Source organism: Manis pentadactyla, chromosome 11, assembly GCF_030020395.1.
Source record: "Manis pentadactyla isolate mManPen7 chromosome 11, mManPen7.hap1, whole genome shotgun sequence".
Taxonomy (NCBI): Eukaryota; Metazoa; Chordata; class Mammalia; order Pholidota; family Manidae; genus Manis; species Manis pentadactyla.
In genome coordinates, this window is record NC_080029.1 from 28461634 (window position 1) to 28483191 (window position 21558).

General features: G+C 38.2%; 1 protein-coding gene across 9 annotated transcripts in view; it reads left to right on the top strand.

Moving 5' to 3' along the window:
* The first annotated feature begins 6036 nt into the window (after window positions 1-6036).
* NUMB (NUMB endocytic adaptor protein) overlaps window positions 6037-21558 on the top strand; it is a 219509-nt gene continuing 203987 nt past the window's right edge. For 7 of the 9 annotated variants that reach the window (XM_036913268.2, XM_036913276.2, XM_036913273.2 and 4 more), the window contains exon 1: window positions 6037-6142. The gene's annotated coding sequence lies outside the window, so the exon portion shown is untranslated. The remainder of the gene's footprint in view (window positions 6143-21558) is intronic. The other 2 variants (XM_036913272.2, XM_036913271.2) reach the window with 2 other exon arrangements.

Below are 21558 nucleotides of genomic sequence, written 5' to 3' on the forward strand. Positions count from 1 at the left end.
AATGCTTGAGAATGTGACTCTGGATCAGGAAACAGTTCCAGCCTAAAGGATCCTAAGGTATTTCCTTGTGAGGATAGTTTTTTCTTCCGCAGGAACACAGACAGAAGGAAAGAACGTGTACAAATTTGGGGTTGGAGGCAGGGATTTAGGGAGAAAAGAGGGAGATTTAAATAGATGCCCATGGCCTAAAAAGATGAGATGAGATGAGCAGTACACTTGGACCTTTGCCTTTCTACAGTGTTTTTGGTTTGAGATCATTTCTACTTTAGTGAGGTTTTTTCCCTCCATCATTTCAAAACAGTCATGAGTGAGCCCTGAAAAATGACTTCAAGCCAAAATAATGGGGTTTCCTTGATTTTCTCTGGCCATAGGCCAGCCCTCAATATCCTCCTTCCTCATGAGGAAGCCAGCTTTGTTGGGTCACTTAAACCTTTTAGTTATCTTTTATGTTGCGAACTGGACTCTCTTCTTCCAACTTTCTAACTGCAAAATTGCTTTTTCTTCCGTCTCTTGGTTTTTATTGCTCCCAATCCAGGTGTGGAAACCTCTTCTTGGGTGCCCTTATTCCATCCAAAGCGCCTGTGTAGGATCCCCATTTTTCCCATCCTCAGTTGAGGACTGATTTAGCAAACTACACAGTGACTAACTTCTTTTGAAAGGGACAGCAGCCTTTGAGCTCAGGGAGGATTTCCAAGTAACACAGTTAAGTCCCTGTTCATTCTGGGCACAATCCTCTCTCTCTGGAAATTTCAGAGCCAGGCTCAGATATCTACATATTGCAGGTGCTGTCATAATTAGCCTATCTTGCTGGTTTTGAGTATACCTTTCTTAGTGTAGTGCAGGCAGGAAATCAGACTGGGTCATGGCTTTAATGGTCATATTTTATGAACCCCAAATTTGGCATTGTGGTCTGACAAGTATCAGGTCAATGAGACAAAATATTTGAAAAATAAGACCATCCTGGAAAAGTTCCCATAATCATAGCATATCTTTCCAGTAGGTTGAAGAGGCAACCAGAAATTACACACTCATATACTATAAATAGCAACTAATGGTAACTGAACACTTAGTATGTGTCAGGTCCTTCCTGAATTATGTAGATTATCTCATTCATTCCTCATAAAAGGTTTTCTTCTAGTAGCTAGAAGGGAGAGAAAACCAGTCATTATATGCTCAATGATAACATTAATAGTAAAAAGTTATAACATATGCCAGTTATATAATACATGCCAGGACTTAAATTGGACGCAATCTCTCATTTAATCTTTAAATGAAACATGTAAGTAGGTGGCATCATCATCATTATTATTATTATTATCCTAAGGTAGGCTGTTTCTAAAGTGGCTCCAGCGATCCCCTTCCCGTATCCTTGTGCAATCCCATATCCTTGATTGTGGGCTAGATATAATGACTTGCTTCTAACTCTTAGGCTATGGCAAAAGTCATGGGTTGTCACTTCTGTGATTTGATTACAAAATACTTTGACTTCTGTCTTGCTAGCAGTCTCTCTTACTGTCCCTTTCTCTTGCTTTCCTGCTTGCTTGCTCTGATGAAGCAAGCTGCCTTATTTTGAGAACTCTATGCCATGTTTTCAGATGCACAAAGCCAGGCACTGAGGGAGGACTTGAGCCAAGAGCTCATGAGGCCCTAAAGCCTTACCTTAAAGCTTGTGAGCTACTGGGTCCTGCCAACAGCAATGTGGGTGAACTAGGAAGCAGTTCCATCCCAGCTGAGCCTGGGGATGACTGCAGCCTTGTGAGAGACCCAGAGCCAGAAGATCCAGTTAAGCTGCACCAGGACTTCTGACCTGTTCGGTATGATAAACACTGTTGTGAGTTACTAAGTTTGAGGCTAATCTCTTATTCAGAAAAAGATAATTAATACATACCCTGTTTTGTAGATGAAGAAACTGAAGCTTAAGGAGATGAATCAACTTTTAAAGTCACACAGCAAGAGTCTGAGTTCAAGTCTACTTTCTTATGAGATTCTGAGTGACTGGGAAACTTGAGTTCCAGAAAGCATTCTACTCTCAGAAATCCTTGGAATGTAGCCATGTTTCCAGGAAACTCTTGGCGTGTGTGTAAAACAGGGATGGACAAAGTTTAAATGGGGCTAAGTGCTTTGGGCGGCCCACTCCCTGCTGCAGAAGAATGGCTGGCCCACCCATAGATCTGGTGATAGTATCCAGGGGCTCCATTCCATAGACAATGGCAGAGTTAGGAGCTGCAGCCCATCCATTTTATAAGCACTCAAGCCATCGTACCCATAATATACAAGGTTTATAGAGGGGTACACATACTTTTCTTGAGGATGAATATGTAGGCATTGGGTTATGAGAAGGTATAGCGTGCTCTTTAAAAATCACGTGAGCCCTAGAACTGGAAAGCAAATAGTTCTGCCTGAGAGAACACCTTTTCACTGATTTTTTTTTGCTGCTTCCCATCATGGAACAGAGCCTTGAACTTTGAAACCACAGTGCTTTGTTCCAGCATGGAAAGCAGCTTGGCACTTCTCTGTGCTGGAATCTCTCCAAGTTGGGATGGTAAAAGCATCTTCTTCCAGATAGTTTCCCTTTGTTCATCCAGAGCTTCATGCCAGCGATCACCTTTATGAAATTAAATGAAGATACACTTGTTGGCTGGCTGCATGAATCTTGTCAGCTTTTCCCTAGTGCCAGAGAAGCAGGCTTTGAGCTTAGGGAGGATTTCCAGGTGGCAGTAGAGCAACAGTCCAATAAGGTAGAGTTTTGGCAAGGTTCTCCTTTCAACCAGTGACAGAGGCTGTACTTTGTTGGTGTAATTGTGCAACTTGGTATAAAGTCCATAGACAGGGAGGTGGGGAGAGGACTTTAAGATGGCTCAGCACTCTGATTGTGGCCTCTTAATTATCTTTCTAGCTTTCCTTACCCTCTTCTCTGCTGGCTTCTCTCTCTTTTCCCCCTCCCTCCTCTCCAACCCCTTCATACCCCTCAGCCTCCACCTTCAGGGATCTCTAATTCAGGGGACCACCTCTTATCAAATATCTTGGTTTGCCTCCAACTGCTAGCAGCAGGCACTCTGGCCCTTGTCTGCTGTCTGAGTGATTTTCTTTTCCCCCAGTTGTTTGTTTCTGTTACCCATTTGGAATTGTGTGTGTAGAACCCAGGGGTGGCAGTTGGGGGGAATCCCAAAGCCAACAAACAAACAAAAATCGAGCTTTTCCCTAGAGAGATGCCACCCTGGACTAAAATAGAAATGAAAGGAGACTTGGATCCTGTTCTCTTGAAAAGTGATATGACAAAAAGAGGGCAGGAGTAGGAAAGAGCAAAAAGTGCATCAGTGTACAGTAAAGCCCAAGGCAAACCATGCTGCTCCACAGATACTGGAACATCACTCTGAGTCCTTCATTTTCTACTTAACCAGGGTTTATAAAGGCTACTTTTGCCTTAATATACCTGCCATCCTGGTTTTACTCAAGTGGCTCTGAACAGATACCATCTGCACCACCTCCACAGCCAGCCACAAAACTGGAGACTCCCTGACTCCAGAGCTCTTGCTTTCAAACAGGGGGCCTTGAGTGGTGGAGAAGCACATAACAAAGGAAATGAAAGGGAGGCTGAGTGGAGTAATTACATTATAAGATTACCTATGCACACACAAAATCAAAATGTAGGTTACAAGCAACAACCTTTCCAGTACTGCATGGACTTCAATTACACAGTAGCCATCTGCTGGTCAAAGAATGTTCCTTAAGACCTTCCATCTTTAAGATTATCTCTCTTCTTACTGTGTTGTACATGTTTATTTTATATTTCTTAATTGATTTTCACAGGGAATAGGAGTGGTAGAAGTGTATATGCATGTATGAGCAAAACCATTTATGAATACTTTTTTTTTAGCATATGAAATACAGTGAATAGCTGACCTTTGAGGCAATTTTCCTAGTTCTGTGATAGTAATTTTGTTGAGTTCCTGAACTTAGATGGGAAGTCCTCTTAGTGAGGCTGGCCTAATTCTGTATTCTGTATGTCACCAAGTCACTATGGCTGTGCAAGAGCCATTATTACCTAAAGTACCATAATAATGGCCATGCCCTCCTATGACATTATTGTTTCCTATCTTCCAGGACATTAATTGCCTCCTAACTTGCTCTAAAATTGGTAGGTAGGGCATACTGCCAAGACTAGAGAGAAGAAAGCTGCCGGTAATATATTAAAAAGCTGTGTAAAGGACATACTGCTACCTTCCTTCTCGTTAGGGCACCTTCGCATTTGCATGTTACTTCATTTGTTACGATTGTTAGCTCAGGCTTGCCTTATGTCTTGGTTTCCATCTTATCATGGTCAATGTCTTTCCTTCAACTGAATGATTCAGACATTTCTGAAGTTATTTTGGCTTTTCCACTTTCCTTTTACAGGCTTTTTATGAGTCATTGAATTGAAGAGGAGGTTATTTCTAAATTGGAAGATGAGGATGAGAAAAGGGGGAGGAAAGTTCCAGAAAATAACTAGGAAAAACACCTTTTTGTTATGTATAGTTACTAGAGGAATAATTTCCATTTAGTTTGGTGATAGAGGTATGTAGTTTATTCAAACTTGACGAAAAAATATAGACCTTTTTTTTCCTGGATAACTAACAAGGCAGTTTTAGCTTCCTTGTAGCTTGCTTGCAAAGGACAGGAGGATAAATAGAAGAGATATGGGACAAGGAGTTAGCAAGAAGAAAGGGGCAAAACACAAGATTTTCAAAGTCCAGATTCTTGGTCCCATAGGAAGTTCCCAACCATAAACTAATGCTGTGAGGGGAATACCTCCTTAACCTGTCCTGGTCCATCTCTGGGTGTATGTTTCATGGCCCGTGGGTTTATGTATTACAGGTGGAGTTGTGAGGAAGGTGCATTTAAATATGATTTAGATTTTGAAAGAGTAATCACGACAACATTTTGTTATTTAGGAGCAGGAAAAGTGGGTGGAAATGAAAAAGAAAAGCAAAAAACTAATGATAGATACATTTCTAGGAGCACAAGAGTTTTTATAGCAATACCAGATTTCTCAAAAATGCCTGTGATTTGTACCCAAATGAATACAAATAATGCAATCGTTTATTCTTGCATATTGTGCCAGTGAGAGAAAAGAACTGCAATTCATTCAATGGTCCTAATTTAGACTGTTAGGAAGAGGAGAAAAAAAGACAAGTTTTTAAAGATCTGACACACATCAAGTAGGACTATTTAAGAACTGCTGAACATAAAAATCAAATTGAGGGGAGTAAGGGGTAGCAGACTTCTCACTTCCAGAGCATCACAAAGATAAAATGTGGCTTCTTTAGCCAGAACTTGCTGATGGCTGACTGGTCACTTGGCAGGAGGCAGCCAGGGTAAGTCTAGAAGCTGGAGAACTCTCAACGTGCTACTTCAGTTTATTAACGACGTTTATAACTGCTATGGAAGCGTACTGATTTCTGCTAAACGTAAGGCTGTGCCTTGTTCTTTGAAGGCTTCCAGAAAGAACTTCAAGGAAACTGGGCGCATTGGGATCTCAAGACAAAAAGGGAAAATTTTTATCTTTCAGTGTCTTCCTCCCAACGAGTTGTAAACACTTCTTAAACACAACCTCTGAGTCGGTGTTTTTGTAAGAACTATCCTATGAGTAAGCAAGCAGTGATAAGCTTCTCGGGAGCGAGCTGAAGAAAGGGAATGAGTTTACACAGTGAAGAGTTAACAAAGAGTTAACCCTTCCTCGGTAACCTCGGCGGTAAGTATCTGGTCCTTCCTTGCTTTCTACTGCGCAACCAAACTGTCCAAGCCCGAACCAACCGTGGCCGTCACAACTCTTGCCAGTTGACTTAACAGACACTTTCTGCAGCCTATCATAACTTCTAACTGCCCAGCCATCAACCAATTACAACTAAAGATTGGTCTAGGACGCTCGAGGGCCTGGGCGGGAGGCTAATACCCGGTCCAGAAAAAGGGGCGGTAAGGAAGCTATGACGGACGGGTAAGATAAACCTATCAGAGTAGGGAGCCGGTGCCCCATTCTCCAATGGAAAGGTAGGAAGTATGAAGCGGGGTGGGCCTGTTGTCATGGGGGAGGTGGTGGCGCTTGGTGGCTACTGGCGGCCGAGGTAGAGGCTGTGGCGCTGGAGTTGGTCGGGGGCAGCGGCAGGTGAGTGCCGGTAGCGCGGGCCTGAGGTCTGGGGGCAGTCGCGGGGCAGAAACTCCATCTCCGCGCTCCGAAGGCAGAGGCCAGAGGAAGGGGGCCTGGACTGCGGGCAGGTCCGGCCAGGGCGGAGGCGGCGAGTTCGCACTGACTGGGTTGGTGGTAGAATGGCCCGGCTCCCGGCGGCAGAGTTCGCGGTGGCAAGGTAGGCTGGAGCCGGACCCAAGCGGGTCAGGCCGGGAGGTGCCTTGGCACATGCAGCTGCTCGGGTCTGGGGCACTGACCGGCGGCTGATGTGTGAAGGGTAGGTCCCCGGGGAGACGCGAGCGGCCGGGGTCCCAGAGCGGGAGTGGTCCGGGGTGACCGGTCTGAGAGCGGGGTGACTCGGGAATGACCAGGGCAGCTGGGGTGCGAAGGAAAAGGGGGACCCGGGGAGCCCGGTAGCGGCCCTAGTGGAGAGAGCTGGGGGACCGGGAAACTGGGAGTGGCCCGGATCCGAGAGAAGGGAGACCGAGGGCGGCCAGGGTCCGGGGTGACAGGGAGCGGCCCGGGTCCCAGCGAGGGCGTCGAGGAAGGGCCGGGAGGGGGCTGGGGACCCTGTTGAGAAAGGTGGCGGTCCGGGGGAGGAGGGCTCCAGGGGATTTAAGGAGCTGCGGGTCTTAAGAGGGTCGGACCCGTGGAGAACCTTGAACAGCTTGGGAGGACCCGGAGCGCCCTGCCCTCCACCTCTGGTCTGTGGGATGGGAGACCCAAGGCTGGACTGGTAACTCCTGGGTCTGAGGATCCCCGGGGGACCAGGGAAGAAAATCCTCGAGGAGTAGCTCGTGTTTGAGACGTTCAGCAGGGGAGTGGAGGCTCTCTAGTTGGAGAGGAGTCGAACAAAATGAAAGGGAGGGGAGAAATAATTTCCTTGTAGGAAGGGAGTAGTAGATAGGGTGTCGTAGGTCGGAACGAGAAAGTTGCTCCGAAAGAGAGCAGTGGTCTTGTGGAAACTGGCCAGAACAGCACAGACCAGAAATTAACAGTAGTACCATTAATAAGGGGTCTAAGGACTTAAGAAATAGAAGAAACTTCAGCTTTATAATACTAAAATGCCATCTAGGACCAGAGAACAGATTCTAAAGCAAGGTTAAGTGACCTGCATTTCAGTGCTCTAGAAATTTGTTTTAGAAGACGGCAAGCAATACTATTAGAGAATAAGGACATTGACAGGATGGGAAAGTTGAAAGGGAAAAGGTAAGGAGGAGGTAAACTAAAGGAGCAGGACTGTGGACTTGAGAACGAGAGTCATGAGAGGATAGGCATTCCTTTTTCAAATTAGAAATAAGTTTGACATCTAGTTCCACCACTTAACCTCTCTGTGCAGAAGTTTCCTCATCCGTATAATAGGGCTAATAAAAGTTTCTACCACGCAAGATGGTTTTTTCACGAGTTAATATTTGTAGAACTTTTAGAATAGTGACCGGTGGGAATAAGCACATTGTACTGGATTGTTAGAGGATAAAAAAAGACCTAAGTTCTTTAATGCTGTGGTTCTCAAACTTTGACTTGCACTAAAATCCCTGGAGGGCTTGGTAAAATACAGATTGTTGGTCCCACCCAGAGTTTCTGAATCAGAAATGGAATTTGCATTTATCTCAGGTGATGCTTATGTTGGTCACGGGACCACACTTTAAGAACCACATGCTTTACTGAAAACACTAATAGCGTAGCAACCTTAAAATACCTGTCTACCCTGCTAGAGTCAGATAGAGGCAGTTTGCACAAAAGATCCAAATACAATGATACCCTATTTTAAACCTATGTTTTTTCAAACTCTGAATCATGATTTATTAGTAATTTATAAAATCAGTTTAGTGGGTTATCACCAGCATTGAAAACAAAATGAAATAAGACAGATAGAAAAATGAAAAAAAAAATGAAATAAGACAGAATCTACTACTAGCACTGCACTTTGTAAGGAAAAGTTTTGGGAAAATTTTTTAATACATTTGTGTACTAGGTCACAGTGTGAAATGTGTTTCTTACCATCAAAAAAGTTGGAAAACTTTTAGTCATGCATGCAGCCAAAGCACCCTTTCTTAGGAATATCAGGGACTGGGTTTATTACTTACCTATCTTTTTTCTTCTGTGGTAACTCTCAGGTGGTGATACATTCTATTAAATTTCTTCAGTTCTTTTTTGGTTTCTTGGGATTTGAGGCAGATAAATGAAGTTGAGTGGTGTTTCTCGGATTTGGTACACTTTGGTTTCACTTGTCGGCTCTTGTATATGCTTTCTTTTTTACCACTGTACTGGAAAGCATTTCTCTAAAAAACCTATGTGTACACAGACATATTGGCAGTAAACAACTAACATTGAAATGGACTGGCTTGAGAACAAGTCATGGATAATAAGCAAAACTGAATAAGACACATTTCAAAAGAGAAAGTAAAAAAGGTGTTTACTTTTTAGAGAGTAAAAGTATTTCAAGGCTTTTTACAAAAGCATATTTAAGACAATCAGATAAGCTTTACTTGTGTATTTTAGATTTCTAGAAGAAATAGTGATAATACTCCACAGTAAAATGCACCTAGAATAGAGGTTTAATGACAGAGTAAATAGTTTTTAAGCAGGAGCTTTTGTTTTGATGTTTTTCTCCCTTAAAATGAACTGGATGTGGCATATGTTGCAAATTTAACTTGTTTGAGGGACCTAAATGTAATCTACAATACTTATTTTAAGCTATATTAAGAATACGTATGTATTTTTTGTGCTGCTTTGGTTTGATTTTTCTTTTATAAAAAAACGAGGGTTTATATTTAGGAAGAGTTGATTTAGATCTGTTTTTACGGATATAAGAACAGAGAAAGCAATATTGAAAACTGAAAGATTCTTGCAGCTCTCTGAAATCTTTAATTCAAGGGATTTATGTAACCCTTTCATTAATGTTTTATGAAATTGTGAAGAAACTATTGGTATATCTTTGCATCAGGATTTTAACATAATTTACTCTTTCAAAAATCGTTTTTCTCTTTCAGATTTTATATTTCATTAAAATTTTTATTTTTTGTTTGGAAGACTGCAAAACAATCATTGTATGTTTGAGTTGAAAACGTGAGTGGTGTTTTCACAAAATAAATTTACTAATTTTTTGTGACAAAGGTTCCCAGGATGAAAACTTTTGAATTCCTTGCACTGTTAGATGGAGTTTTCCCACCACCAAAATGGTTATTCTTTAAATCATTGTACAGTTGAGAGGCACATTTTTATAGATCATTTAATTCTTTACTAACTGATGGGGGAATGTTAAATCTTAATAATCAAGTGTGGGAAAAATATAAAAGTTCATTCTTCATGATTAGAAGACCAATAGACCAGTTTGATTACTTGCTTTTTAATAAATGGACTTTATTCAGTTGACTTATTATTCATCCATAATTTAATCATACGTATCTATGAATAGCTCTGGTTGCTTAATTCATTTTACAGTGAGGTTTGTTAATCTGTAATTGAATACATGGCGGTTTTTAAATCCCAAAGAAACTGTATTCCTGACTGTATATTTTAGTGAGACTCGATTTCACATACCAAAGATTAAAGTGGCGTTTCAATTAACACCAGTTAATTATGTTTATTTTTCTATTTCAGTAAAGTTTTGTTGTCTTTTATAAATAGCTTCTGATCTGCTTTCTCTGCTTCATGCCCTTTAACTATCCATACAGTTAATCCTAATGGAAATGTTGGTACCTGAAAATCTAGTTCTATAAAAGTACAAAACCCCTATGTCTGGTTTTTAGTTTGTTGGGAGAATTATTTTTATCAGAAAAGGTCCCTTGGTAAACTTACCACCTTAAAAAAAGATTTTCAATAGACTACCTGAAAAGCTGCATTTTATTTTGGACTTGCCAAAAGCACATCTATTTTGTTTAATAGATTTTTGATTTCAACAGAGTGGATCTTGAATTCTGTTGATTTCTGAACTCTGTGTTTCCTTGATAGAACTAGGGAGAAAGGAAACAATTGTACCCCTTAAATATAAATTTTTTTTTCTATCTTGTTTTTTTTCTTTACATTATGATAAATCCTTTATTTGCCAGGAAAATTTGTTTCGGTAACGTAACATTAGAAACTTCATTATTAAAGGTAGAAATACCATATAAAGCTTTAGGGTGTTTGTTGAGATGTGAGACATAGGTACTGATAAATAGGATGTCATTGTGATATTGCCATATCTTTTTGAGAATATAAAATATGTACTTGGAAAACCTGGGGCAAAAGGGGGATTGAAACTAAGGGAGAATGAGGAGAATATTGACATGTGTTTAAGGAGGAGCCTGGAGGATCTGCAGGAAGTATGTCTAGAGGAGTGAGCCATTCTTGGCAGTTTTCCTGGAGTGACATATGTAAAGGAGGATGATCCTATTTGCAACATTCTCCCATGGACATATTTTTCATTCTGTGCAGTTTCCAAAGCTTGCTATAACTTTTCCTTTGTTTTCTTCCACTCAGATAAAGCCTGTGAGAATGCAAGTGAATAGACTGAGAATTGTTAGTCCTAGGGGATGGGAACCTGGGCAAGAATATGTGAATTGAGAAGAAGGCTGGACACGTGTACTTCTGCAGATCTTGAGAATAGGTCCTCCAGCAATTGTAACTAGCCAAGCCTCCCCACTTGTCCTTTGTATTGGAGTTTGGGATTAAGCAATGGGAGGAGTCCACCAGTCATCTTAAATGAATTGACTAAGAGCTGCTATATTAATAATTAATGTCAGTTATTTCCCCTTCTCTTCCCACCTGAACTCTTATTTCTCCCCATTTGCTTGCTGATAACTTATATCCTTTAAATAGAGATCAAAGTCTTCATTTCTTTGATCAGATAGCAAAATCTTAATTGTGTTAACTTGTTTTATGTTAAGGTATATGTGGTTAATTAGGAAAATTATTACTATCAGATTTTTTTCCAGTTAGGAAGGAAGAGGGATTGAAAACTGTAAGACACTGCTTGGCTCCTGAATAAAGCAGAGTCAGGGAAGGCAAGAACACAGGAAAAGCAAAATTTGTAACTTTAAGATTGACCTTAATAAAATAAGTTTTAGAAGAACTTAAAAAGAGTAAAAGTGATGCTTTTGTCCTGGTCAGCCATGCACAGGTATACCTCAGGTTCCTTTCAATTGTGTTATGTGGCCTTGCATAATTTATGAAGGGTTTTTAAAAATTTAACTATTTTTAATATAACCAACTTTGTTGTAAGGAATTTTAGCTCCCAGTATTCCTTAATCAACATAAACATTTTTTTCAACTTAGAGATCACAGAACCATAGAACAAACAACTTGATGATGACAGAAGTGTATTTGTACCTACCATGTTATGAAATTGAAAAAGGCATCATTTGTTTTATGAGAAAACGTGACAAAATTGACACAATCCAAGTTTTATAAGTATATGTCTATGCTTTTGAATCCTAGCTCTATCATTTACTAATTTGCTAACTGGGCAGTTTATTGAACTTCTCTTAGCCTCTATTTTGTCATCTGTGAAATGGAGTTTATACTATCCTCCTTACCAGGCTGATGGTGAGAATTAAATGAAAAACATTTTGTATAGTGTTTTGCCCATAGTGGACTCCTCAGCATGTGGTGATGTTAATTATTATGAATTCTAATATTAGGCCTATTTTAGACTTCTCTTTCTAGAAGGGGCTCATATTCATTCATAGTAATAATATTGTGATTATAAGCAATTTGGCAGTTAGTAAAACCAGAGCTGACTTGAACATTTTACATGTATTTTAAGCATTTACTACCTTAGTTTGTTTTTTGTGGTTGGTTAGTTTGGTGGGTTAGACTAAAACATGGGGCAAATGGGGCTAATATTTTATCATGTTGTCATAGGCTGTGTCTCTAGCATATTACCTTTCTAAATAGGTTTTACCCTTCTAAATAGGTACATGTTTTTGTTAACAGTGGGAACCGTTTACTCTGCTGCTAAAAAAACCAAACATTATAGATTTAATTATATTAAATTAATGCTAAATGTTAGTTAGAATCAGTTTAACCTTCCTTACAGTTAATACATTCCTCTTCAGTATTCAGGTAGAAGTAGATTTTATTTCATGTTACGTGCTGTACCCTCTTTAGTTAGGTTGATGCCATAAACTCAACTCCCAATCAGGGACTCCCCCATTATTCATTCAGTACATTTACGTATGCCGAAGAGTACCAAAAAAGGTCAAAGTCCTGACTGCAAAAAATTTGCAACTTTATTAGTAGATTAAATCTAATATCACAAAATAGTTTTAAAAAATATTCAATATGATAAAATGCCAAACTGTATGTTTATAAGGATTCAAGATTGAAGAAAAAGGTCAAACGCAAAAGAAGTCTTTCTGCATCTGTAGAACGCAGCTTACCTTGTCTCTGATTTAAAGCAAGTGTGTAATATCCATAACGTTCTTGATGTAGTGCACTTCAAATTTCACTGATGAGCTCAATTTTTGAATTGTTTACTATTTTAAAGAGTTGATTTATTCTTATCTTTGTAAATTATTTATTGTAGTAAAAGGATCATATTTCCTATTGATAGCCAGTTCTTCCTTACTCTTGCAAGAAATACATACAGTGCTAAATACTGTATTGAAAATATTATCAAGAAAATGAACTGTTGTGTCCATCTATATGACTGGCCATCATTTCTAAAAATATTAACATTAACATGTGACATCAACAGCTGTTAATTTCTTAATATCTATTTTATATTCTAGCCTAATTTTAGAAACCATACAGTTTGATATTTTATCATATTGCTAAAGATTTTTTTCAAGTTATTTTGTGATATTAGACATCCTTCATAAAGTTGTAAATTTTTTGCAGTCAGGACTTTATCTTTTTTTTGTTTTTTCTGGCATACATAGATATATTTAATGAATGATGGGGAGTCCCTGATCTGTGGCTAAGTTTATGCATCAACTAAATGAACTCTGCCTGAGTTCAAATCTAGCTCTGCTGCTGTAGGCAAATTAACTCTTTGGGTTTTGGTTTAGTCATCTGTAAAATAAATTGCTTTGAGGATTATCTTAGTTAATGCATGTAATGTGCTTATGCAGTGCTTAGCTCATAGTAAATTCTTAGTAAGTGTTTGCTGTTGTAAGGATTCAGGATTGCAGATAGATAAAATGAGTGAAACAGGTAAAACCTTTTTCTGTGTATTTTGCATAGACTGTGAAAGAACATTGTATATTAAGTTTAACTGTGAAACTTAAATTTCATTTAGACATTAAAAACAATCTTGAATTCTTCTTGATTCTGTTGTCTTATTTTTAGGCTAGTCAATCTGTGGAAAACCTTGAATCTTTATTTTAATTCAGCTATGTTTTTGCCTTTAAGTCATGGCAAATTCTTCATTATTTACACCCAGATTAGCAGTGTTATAACTAACTAATCCTTAAATTCTTTTGAATCATGAAGTGTAGCTATGGGACCTGTTAGATAAATTTTTCATTAGATAGACTTCTGTTTTATTTAAGCTAATATTGACCTATTGAATCTCTTTGGCATTGAATATCTTCATCAGCAGGTCTCAGTCTGTTAACCTGACACTTGTTGGATGGAGGTGGATGTTTTCCGTAGTTAGTAATGGGATCTCAAATCCATTTCTTCATCAAATACTATCTGTAGACAAAAGTAATAAATTCTAGATTTATATATGCATATATATACTTACAAATATATTTGGAACTTATTTATTTTTTACATATATATTTGAAATAGTATTCAAATGAATGTTGAAATGAGTTTCTAAAATCTTTATTTTAAAGGCTAGACTGAATTCATAGTAGCTTTGGTTGCTTTGACTATTTGCGCCATCAACAGATGCTGAAAATGCAGCTGTTACCATGTAGGGATCTGTTAATATTTTGACTTTTAAAAAGGTTCATCATACTTAAGAGCTCTCAGCTCATTTTTTCTACCCTTTTCTTACCCAAATGTGCCATTTCAGAAATACTTGTATGCTTCTGTTCTCCCAACTGGCATATGCATTCCGTTTTTTTTTTTTTTTTGGACAGCTTTATTCAAGTACAATTGACATGACATATGAGATTGCACATATTTAAAGTATACAGTTTGATGAGTTTTTACCTTTTTATCTACCACAATCAAAATAAGGAATATACTCCTCACTCTAAGTTTCCTTGTGCTTCTTTGTAATCCATCTCCTCCTTTCTACTAATCTATAGATTAGTTTGCATTTTCTAGAATTTTATGTAAAGAAAATTGTGTGGTATATACTTCTTTTTCGAGAAGGAGGTCTGGCTTCTTTTGCTTTGCCTAATTAAAGATTTATCCATGTTATTTTGTGTATCAGTAATTAATTTTTATTTGCTAAGTAGTATTCCAGTATATAGACATGTCACAATTTAAAAAATTATTCTCCTGTTGATAGACATAGAATGGACATGTGTTGTCATTTCTCTTGGATATATATCTAGTAGTGGCTTTACTGGGTCATATGGTAACTCAGTTTTGCAGAGCAGCTACACCATTTTATATTCCCACCAGAGCATTCCAGTTTTTCCACAGCCTCAGGAACACTTGTTACCTCTTTCTCTCTTTTTAATAGCCATTTTAGTAGCTATGAAGTGATAACTCATTGTGATTTTGATTTGCATTTCCCTGATGGCTAATGATGAGAAATTTTTCATGGGTTTATTAGCTATTTGTGTATCTCCTTTAGAGAAATGTCTGTTTGGATCCTTTTCCCATTTAATTAATGAGGTTGTTTATCTTTGTTACTGAATTGTGAGTTATAAAAGATCTTTATGTATCTGGATACAAGGCCCTTATCAGGTATATGATTTACAAATATTTTCCTCCAATGTGTGGGTTGTATTTTCACTCTCTTGATGGTGTCCCTTGAGATGCAAAAGTTTTTCATTTGGAAGTCAACGTTTTTTTTGCTTGTGCTTTTGGTTATAATATCTAAGAAACTATTGCCTAATCCAAGGTCATGAATATTTATGCTTATGTTTTCTTCTGAGAGTTTTATAGTTTTAGCTCTTTTATTTATATGTATGATCTGTTTTGAGTTAAGTTTTTTGTATCGTGTGAAGGGGCCCAACTTAATTCTTCTGCATGTGGATATCCAGTTGTTCCAGCACCATTTGTTGAGACCACTACTTTTGTGTTTATTGGCTTGTTACAAAAGTTTGATAACATTTTCTTTGTTACTAATTCTTCCAGCTAGCAGCTTGTTGGCCTTTTGGTCTGTTGTGGCAGTGGGGGTCATGGTGCTGAGGGAAGCAGTTTATAGAGTTGCAAAAATGGGATGTATAAGTGTCCATCAGTAGATGAATGGATAAAGAAGATGCGGCACCTATACACAATGGAGTACTATTCAACCATAAGAAAGACACAAATCCTACCATTTGCAACAACATGATGGAGCTAGAGGGTATTATGCTCAGTGAAATAAGTCAGGCAGAGAAAGACAAATACCAAATGATTTCCCTCATTTGTGGAGTATAATAACGAAGCAAAACTGAAGGAACAAAACAGCAACAGACTCACGAACTTCAAGATGGGACTAGCAGTTACCCAGGGGGAGGGATGGCAGACGGTGGATGGGAAGGGAGAGAGAAGGGGATTGAGGGGTATTATGATTGGCACACATGGTGTGGGGGAGATCATGGGGAAGACAGTGTAGTACAGAGAAGACAAGTAGTGACTGTGGTATCTTACTACACTGATGGACAGTGACTGCAATGGGGTATGTATGGGTGAATGTAGTAACCACATTGTTTTTCATGTGAAACCTTCATAAGAGTGTATATCAATGATACCTTAATAAAAAAATAATAAATAAAATAAGAATGGGTTGTAAATGATTTAAATACACAGGTTGTATAATTTCATCCTTACATTACTTTATACTTGAACATTAAATGAAGTTCAGCTGCCGTATTTCTGCCTGCTGGGCAACCTTGTGTCCATAGTTCTATAGAAGCTTCAAGCTGGAATATTTAATGGAAATTGGGGTGAGATTTTTAAATATGTGACTCAGAGGAAGAAAAGCTTCTAGCATACCCTTTATTTCCCCCTCTTCCTCAGCCTCTCCACCTTCCCCCTTCTCTAATTCATCTACTATTACCTTTTTATCTTCTTTTGAATTATTACACATAGCCTTTTTCTGAAGGTAGATTAAATACTTAAGGCTTTATTTTCTAAGTTGGAAATTCAAGGAAGTCTTCTATTAGTGATGTTTAAAAACATTATGGAGAAAAATTAGGGTTTTTATTAACCTTGGTAAATTTAAAGTCCAGAGTTAATATAATTAATATCAAAGTTTCCTTTTCTCTGCAATCCTAGTTGAATGTTAGAAGCATGATATTTTCCTTTTGATTAAAAAGTAATAAAAGTATAGTTATTTTACAATTCGTGAGATTTACTTAGCATTTTGAAAGTTATTCTTGGTTTACACAACATTTAACCCTAAGTTGGGCTTTACACTTTTTTTGTATGTTTTAGCAGGCATTAACTATATTCTTTTTGAAGATCTTTAAAGCAAAGGGAAAAGTACAGATTTTACAGAGTACTTGAATTTTATGTGTCTCATCCCTATTTGTAGAGTTGTGCTTCTTTAGAATATGAGGCCAGTACTTTGTCAAATAAGGGCTAATTTCCTGGGAAATCAGGTTGCTGGCTTGACTTCTTGCTGTGCCTTTCCCTTCTTCTGTTGCTTTGTAAAAGAGCTGAGTTCACTCTTGTGGAAAATCACTAAATCATCTAATTATTTTTTCCTAGCTCAGATTAAACATGATGGATGTATATTTACATTGTACTGAATTCTGTAATTTTTCTTGTTATAAATTTTTTAGCATTCCCTGAAGGACTTTGACTTTATTTAATAAGGTGGCTATTCATATTTAAAATAATACTAATGGTTTATTCTTTTAGTGGATGTTCTTATCCTTTCAGTCTTTTTTTTTCCCCTCCAGTAGACCTAGTTAGTGAGGGGTAACACTTGAAGCCCAGACACCTGTGAAATATAATCATGGTTTCAGTGATTTTGACCCCTACTTATTTTTTTAAATGACATCCACATTTATTGTCTTTTTTTCCTTATGCAAATTTTTATTATGTACATGATTTTGTAACCTGTTTTTTGAACAAGCATTTTAATATTATTACAATTATTTAAAAATAGTTTAAAACAGCTAAAGAATTTTCTATTATGGATATGTCATCATTAATGCAACCAATTTCCGTAGTGTCCACATTTAGATTTATTAAGTTCCAATTATTATAACAAAACTTTATTGAATATTGTCAAACACAAATCTTTGTCCACATTACTGTATTCTGTAAATGGAATTCTTAAGGTATACATTTTTTAGGGCTCTCAAGAGAGCAAAACATTGCACAATTGCTTTCTAGAAAGGCTGTACCAATTTACATTCCCATTAGCACTGTATGAGATTGAGATACATACTTTTGCCAGCAGTATTATCATTTAAAAATATTTACTAATTTGATAGGGAGAAAATAGTAACAGGTTTCTGAAATTTGTATTTGATCACTAGTAGAATGTTTTAAATATGATCATTAACCTTTAAACCTTTATTTAAGTGAAATTATGTTCCTATTCTTTGTCCTTTTTTTTTCTTTTTTCAGTGGCTTATTTTTATGTGGAATCTAGGGATGGATAATCTTCAAAGTTGTGGCTTAATTTACATAAATGATAGGAAAAAGTCCCTTTCAATTTAGTTTTGCCCTCCCTCCTTGCAAACACTGATTTTGTCTATTCTTGAATTTCATATAAATGCAGTAATACCACATATACTTTTTGTCTGGCTTCTATTACCTAACATGTTTTTGAGATTCATTTTGTTATGTATATTTTTTTATTGAGGAAACCATAATCAGTAGACAATTACTGCAATAATATACCCTTTTAAATACGGTTCCATAAAAGCAATCTTTAAACCACAGTTTGTTAAATATTTAGTTTATCTGAAGTCCAAGTTGTATTTCCCTAAGATACCATTTCCATCACAGTAGCCATTTTAAGCCAGTTTTCCTTCTTATCCATGAAATTTCTGGAGGAGACTCAGGATGAATATGCTCCAAGAACACATAAAAAAAATATGTGTGCAAATACACCTAAGACTTCACTTAATAAAAGGAGTATCACTTTATAAACACTGGGAATTATTTGCCTCTTAAAAGCACCAATTAAAAAATTCCTCAAAAGTTTATATTATGGCAAGAAAACCCAAGCAAGTTATCAAACAAAAATAAGGGTGCTTTCAGAATAGAAATTATCTTCAAGTAGGGATTAAAATGCATTTTAAAATGAGATAGAATTTAAAGAAAATTAAGGTAGCCTCATCGAATAGCAAATTCAAATAATTATTGTAAATAGATAACTCCATAGGTGTCACAGTATTTCATTTTATGAATATGCTACCCTTTGTTTTTCCATTCTTCTATTTGAAAGACAACTGTGTTATTTCCAGTTTTTGCCTGTTATAAACAAGGCTGCTATAAACATTATTGAACAGGTCTTTTTGTGAACATAGGTTTCATTTCTCTTGGTTGAATACATAGGAGTAGAATTGTTGGGTCTCAGGCTAGATGTATGTTTAACTTTATGAGAAATTGCCAAATGGGAGATTTCTCAAGATGGCGGTGTGAATAGGGTGGCAGAAATCTCCTCCCAAAACGATATATATTTTGAAAATACAACGAATACAACTTTTCCTAAAAGAGTGACCAGAAGATACAGTACACGAGCCAGGCTACATCTGCAAGAGCCCAACATCTCATGGAAAAGGGTAGGATACAAAGCATGACCTGGCAGGACCTGAGGATTCCCCCCACCCCAGCTCACTGGCAGGAGGAAGGGAATCAGAGTGGGGAGGGAGTGGAAGCACAGGACTGCTAAATAACCAGGCCTGGTGGTCTGCCCCGGGAACACAGACACACATTGCATGGTGCACTGTATATTGGAGGAGCGGAAAAGCAAGGTCTGAGATTGAGACTGCGAACAGGTTCCCACAGCTGGCTGCCATGGGACAAAAGAAAAGTGGGTGCTTTAAAAGTCTTAAAGGGACAAGGGTTTAACAGGTGGATAAAATCATCCTGGCACACTCAGCCCAGCAGGCTGGGAACTTCAAGGAACTTCAGGTGCCCTAACACCCTGGGTGGCAACGCAGCTCCGAACCCCCTCACAGTGATAAGCAGCCTGCTGTTCCTTCCCCCCTGCTGGCACTGCAAGCAAACTGGATGACCTGCCATTCTGCAGAACAGCCAGGGAGCAGCCCTGCCTACAGCATCCACACAGCTCAGCACAGAGGCTTCTACCTGGCCCAGACCCAGAGGCTGCTCCCTGCACTTGGTTGACTGGCACAGTCAGCAGAGAATGGTGCAGTGTCCGGGAGGTACAAAGGGGCTTTGTTCTAGCAGCAGAACATGTGCCACTTGCCTGCAACCCCTGTCAATGCCCTAGGCCATCCCAAGGGCCACCCCACCCATGGAAGCTCAGGGGATTAACCCAGAGGCTGCTCCCTGTGTGCGGTTAACTGGCACAGACAGTGGAGGCAAGAAAGGTGGCCGGCAAGCAGAAAGGGACTTTGTTCTTCCAGCTGACACAGGAGCCACTCATCAGTGACCACTCCCATCTACATGAAAAGGCAGAAGAACCTTGTTCAGTCCAAAATCCCTCAAACACCAGAGAGAGAGCTTGGTGAGACTGAAATCACTAATCTTTCTGAAAAAGAATTCAAAATAAAAGTCATAACATGCTAATGGAGCTACAGAGAAATATTCAAGAGCTAAGAGATGAATTCAGAAGGGAGATAACAGAAATGAAACAAACAATGGAAGGATTTAAGAGCAGACTGGATGAGATGGAAGAGACTGTTAATGGAATAAAAATCAGAGAACAGGAATAAAGAGAAGCTGAGGCAGAGACAGATAAAAGGATCTCTAGGAATGAAAGAATATTAAGAGAACTGTGCAACCAATAGAAAGGGAACAATATTCATATTATAGGGGTACCAGAAGAAAAGAGAGAGAAAAAGGGATAGAAAGTGTCTTTGAAGAAATAATTGCTGAAAACTTCCCCATTCTGGGGGAGGAAATAGTCTCTCAGACCATGGAAGTCCACAGATCTCCCAACACAAGGGACCCAAGGAGGACAACAACAAGACATATAATAATAAAATGGCAATGATCAAAGAAAAGGACTGAGTATCAAAAGCAGCCAGAGAGAGAAAAAACGTCACCTACAAAGGAAAACCCATCAGGCTATCAGACTTCTCAGCAGAAACCTTACAGGCCAGAAGGGAATGGCATGATATAGTCAATGCAATGAAACAGAAGGGCCTTGAACCAAGAATACTGTATCTAACATGATTATCATTTAAATTTGAAGGAGGGATTAAACAAATCTCAGATAAGCAAAAGTTGAGGGAATTTACCTCCCAGAAACCATTTCTACAATATTTTAAAGGGACTGCTCTCAATGGAAGTGCTCCTAAGGCTAAAAAGATGTCACCAGAGGAAATAAAACCACAGCAAAGAAAGTAGACCAAACAAATACTAACTAAATGCAAAATAAAATCAGCTACCCACAAAATCAGTCAAAGGAAACACAACAGAATAAAACACCTAACATATAAAGAGTGGAGGAGAAATAAAAAGAAGGGAGAGAAATAAGAAATCATCAGACTGTGTTTATAATAGCATAATAAGTAAGTTAAGTTAGACAGTGAGATAGTAAGGAAGCTGCCCTTGAACCTTTGGTAACCATGAATCCAAAGCCTGCAATGGCAGTAAGTACACATCTATTGATAATAACCCTCAATGTAAATGGACTGAATGCACCAATCAAAAGACACAGAGTAATAGAATGGATAAAAAAGCACGACACATCTATATGCTGCCTACAAGAGACTCACTTCAAACCCAAAAACATAAACAGACTGAAAGTCAAGGGATGGAAAAAGATTTTTCATGCAAACAACAGGGAGAAAAAAGCAGGCATTCCAGTACTTGTATCAGACAAAATATACTTCAAAACAAAGAAAGTAACAAGTGACAAAGAAGGACATTACATAATGATAAAGGGGTCAGTCCAACAAGAGGATATAACCATTATAAATATCTATGCACCCAGCACGGGAGCACTGACATATGTGAAACAAAAACTAACAGAATTAAAAGAGGAAAAAGAAGGCAGTGCATTCATTTTAGGAGACTTCAACACAATGCTCATTCCAAAGGACAGATCAAAAAGACAGAAAATAAGTAAGAACGCAGAGGCACTGAACAACACATTAGAACACATGGACCTAATGGTCATCTACAGAATTCTACACCCAAAAGAACAGGATACACATTATTCTCAAGTGCACATGGAACATTTTCAGGGATAGACCACA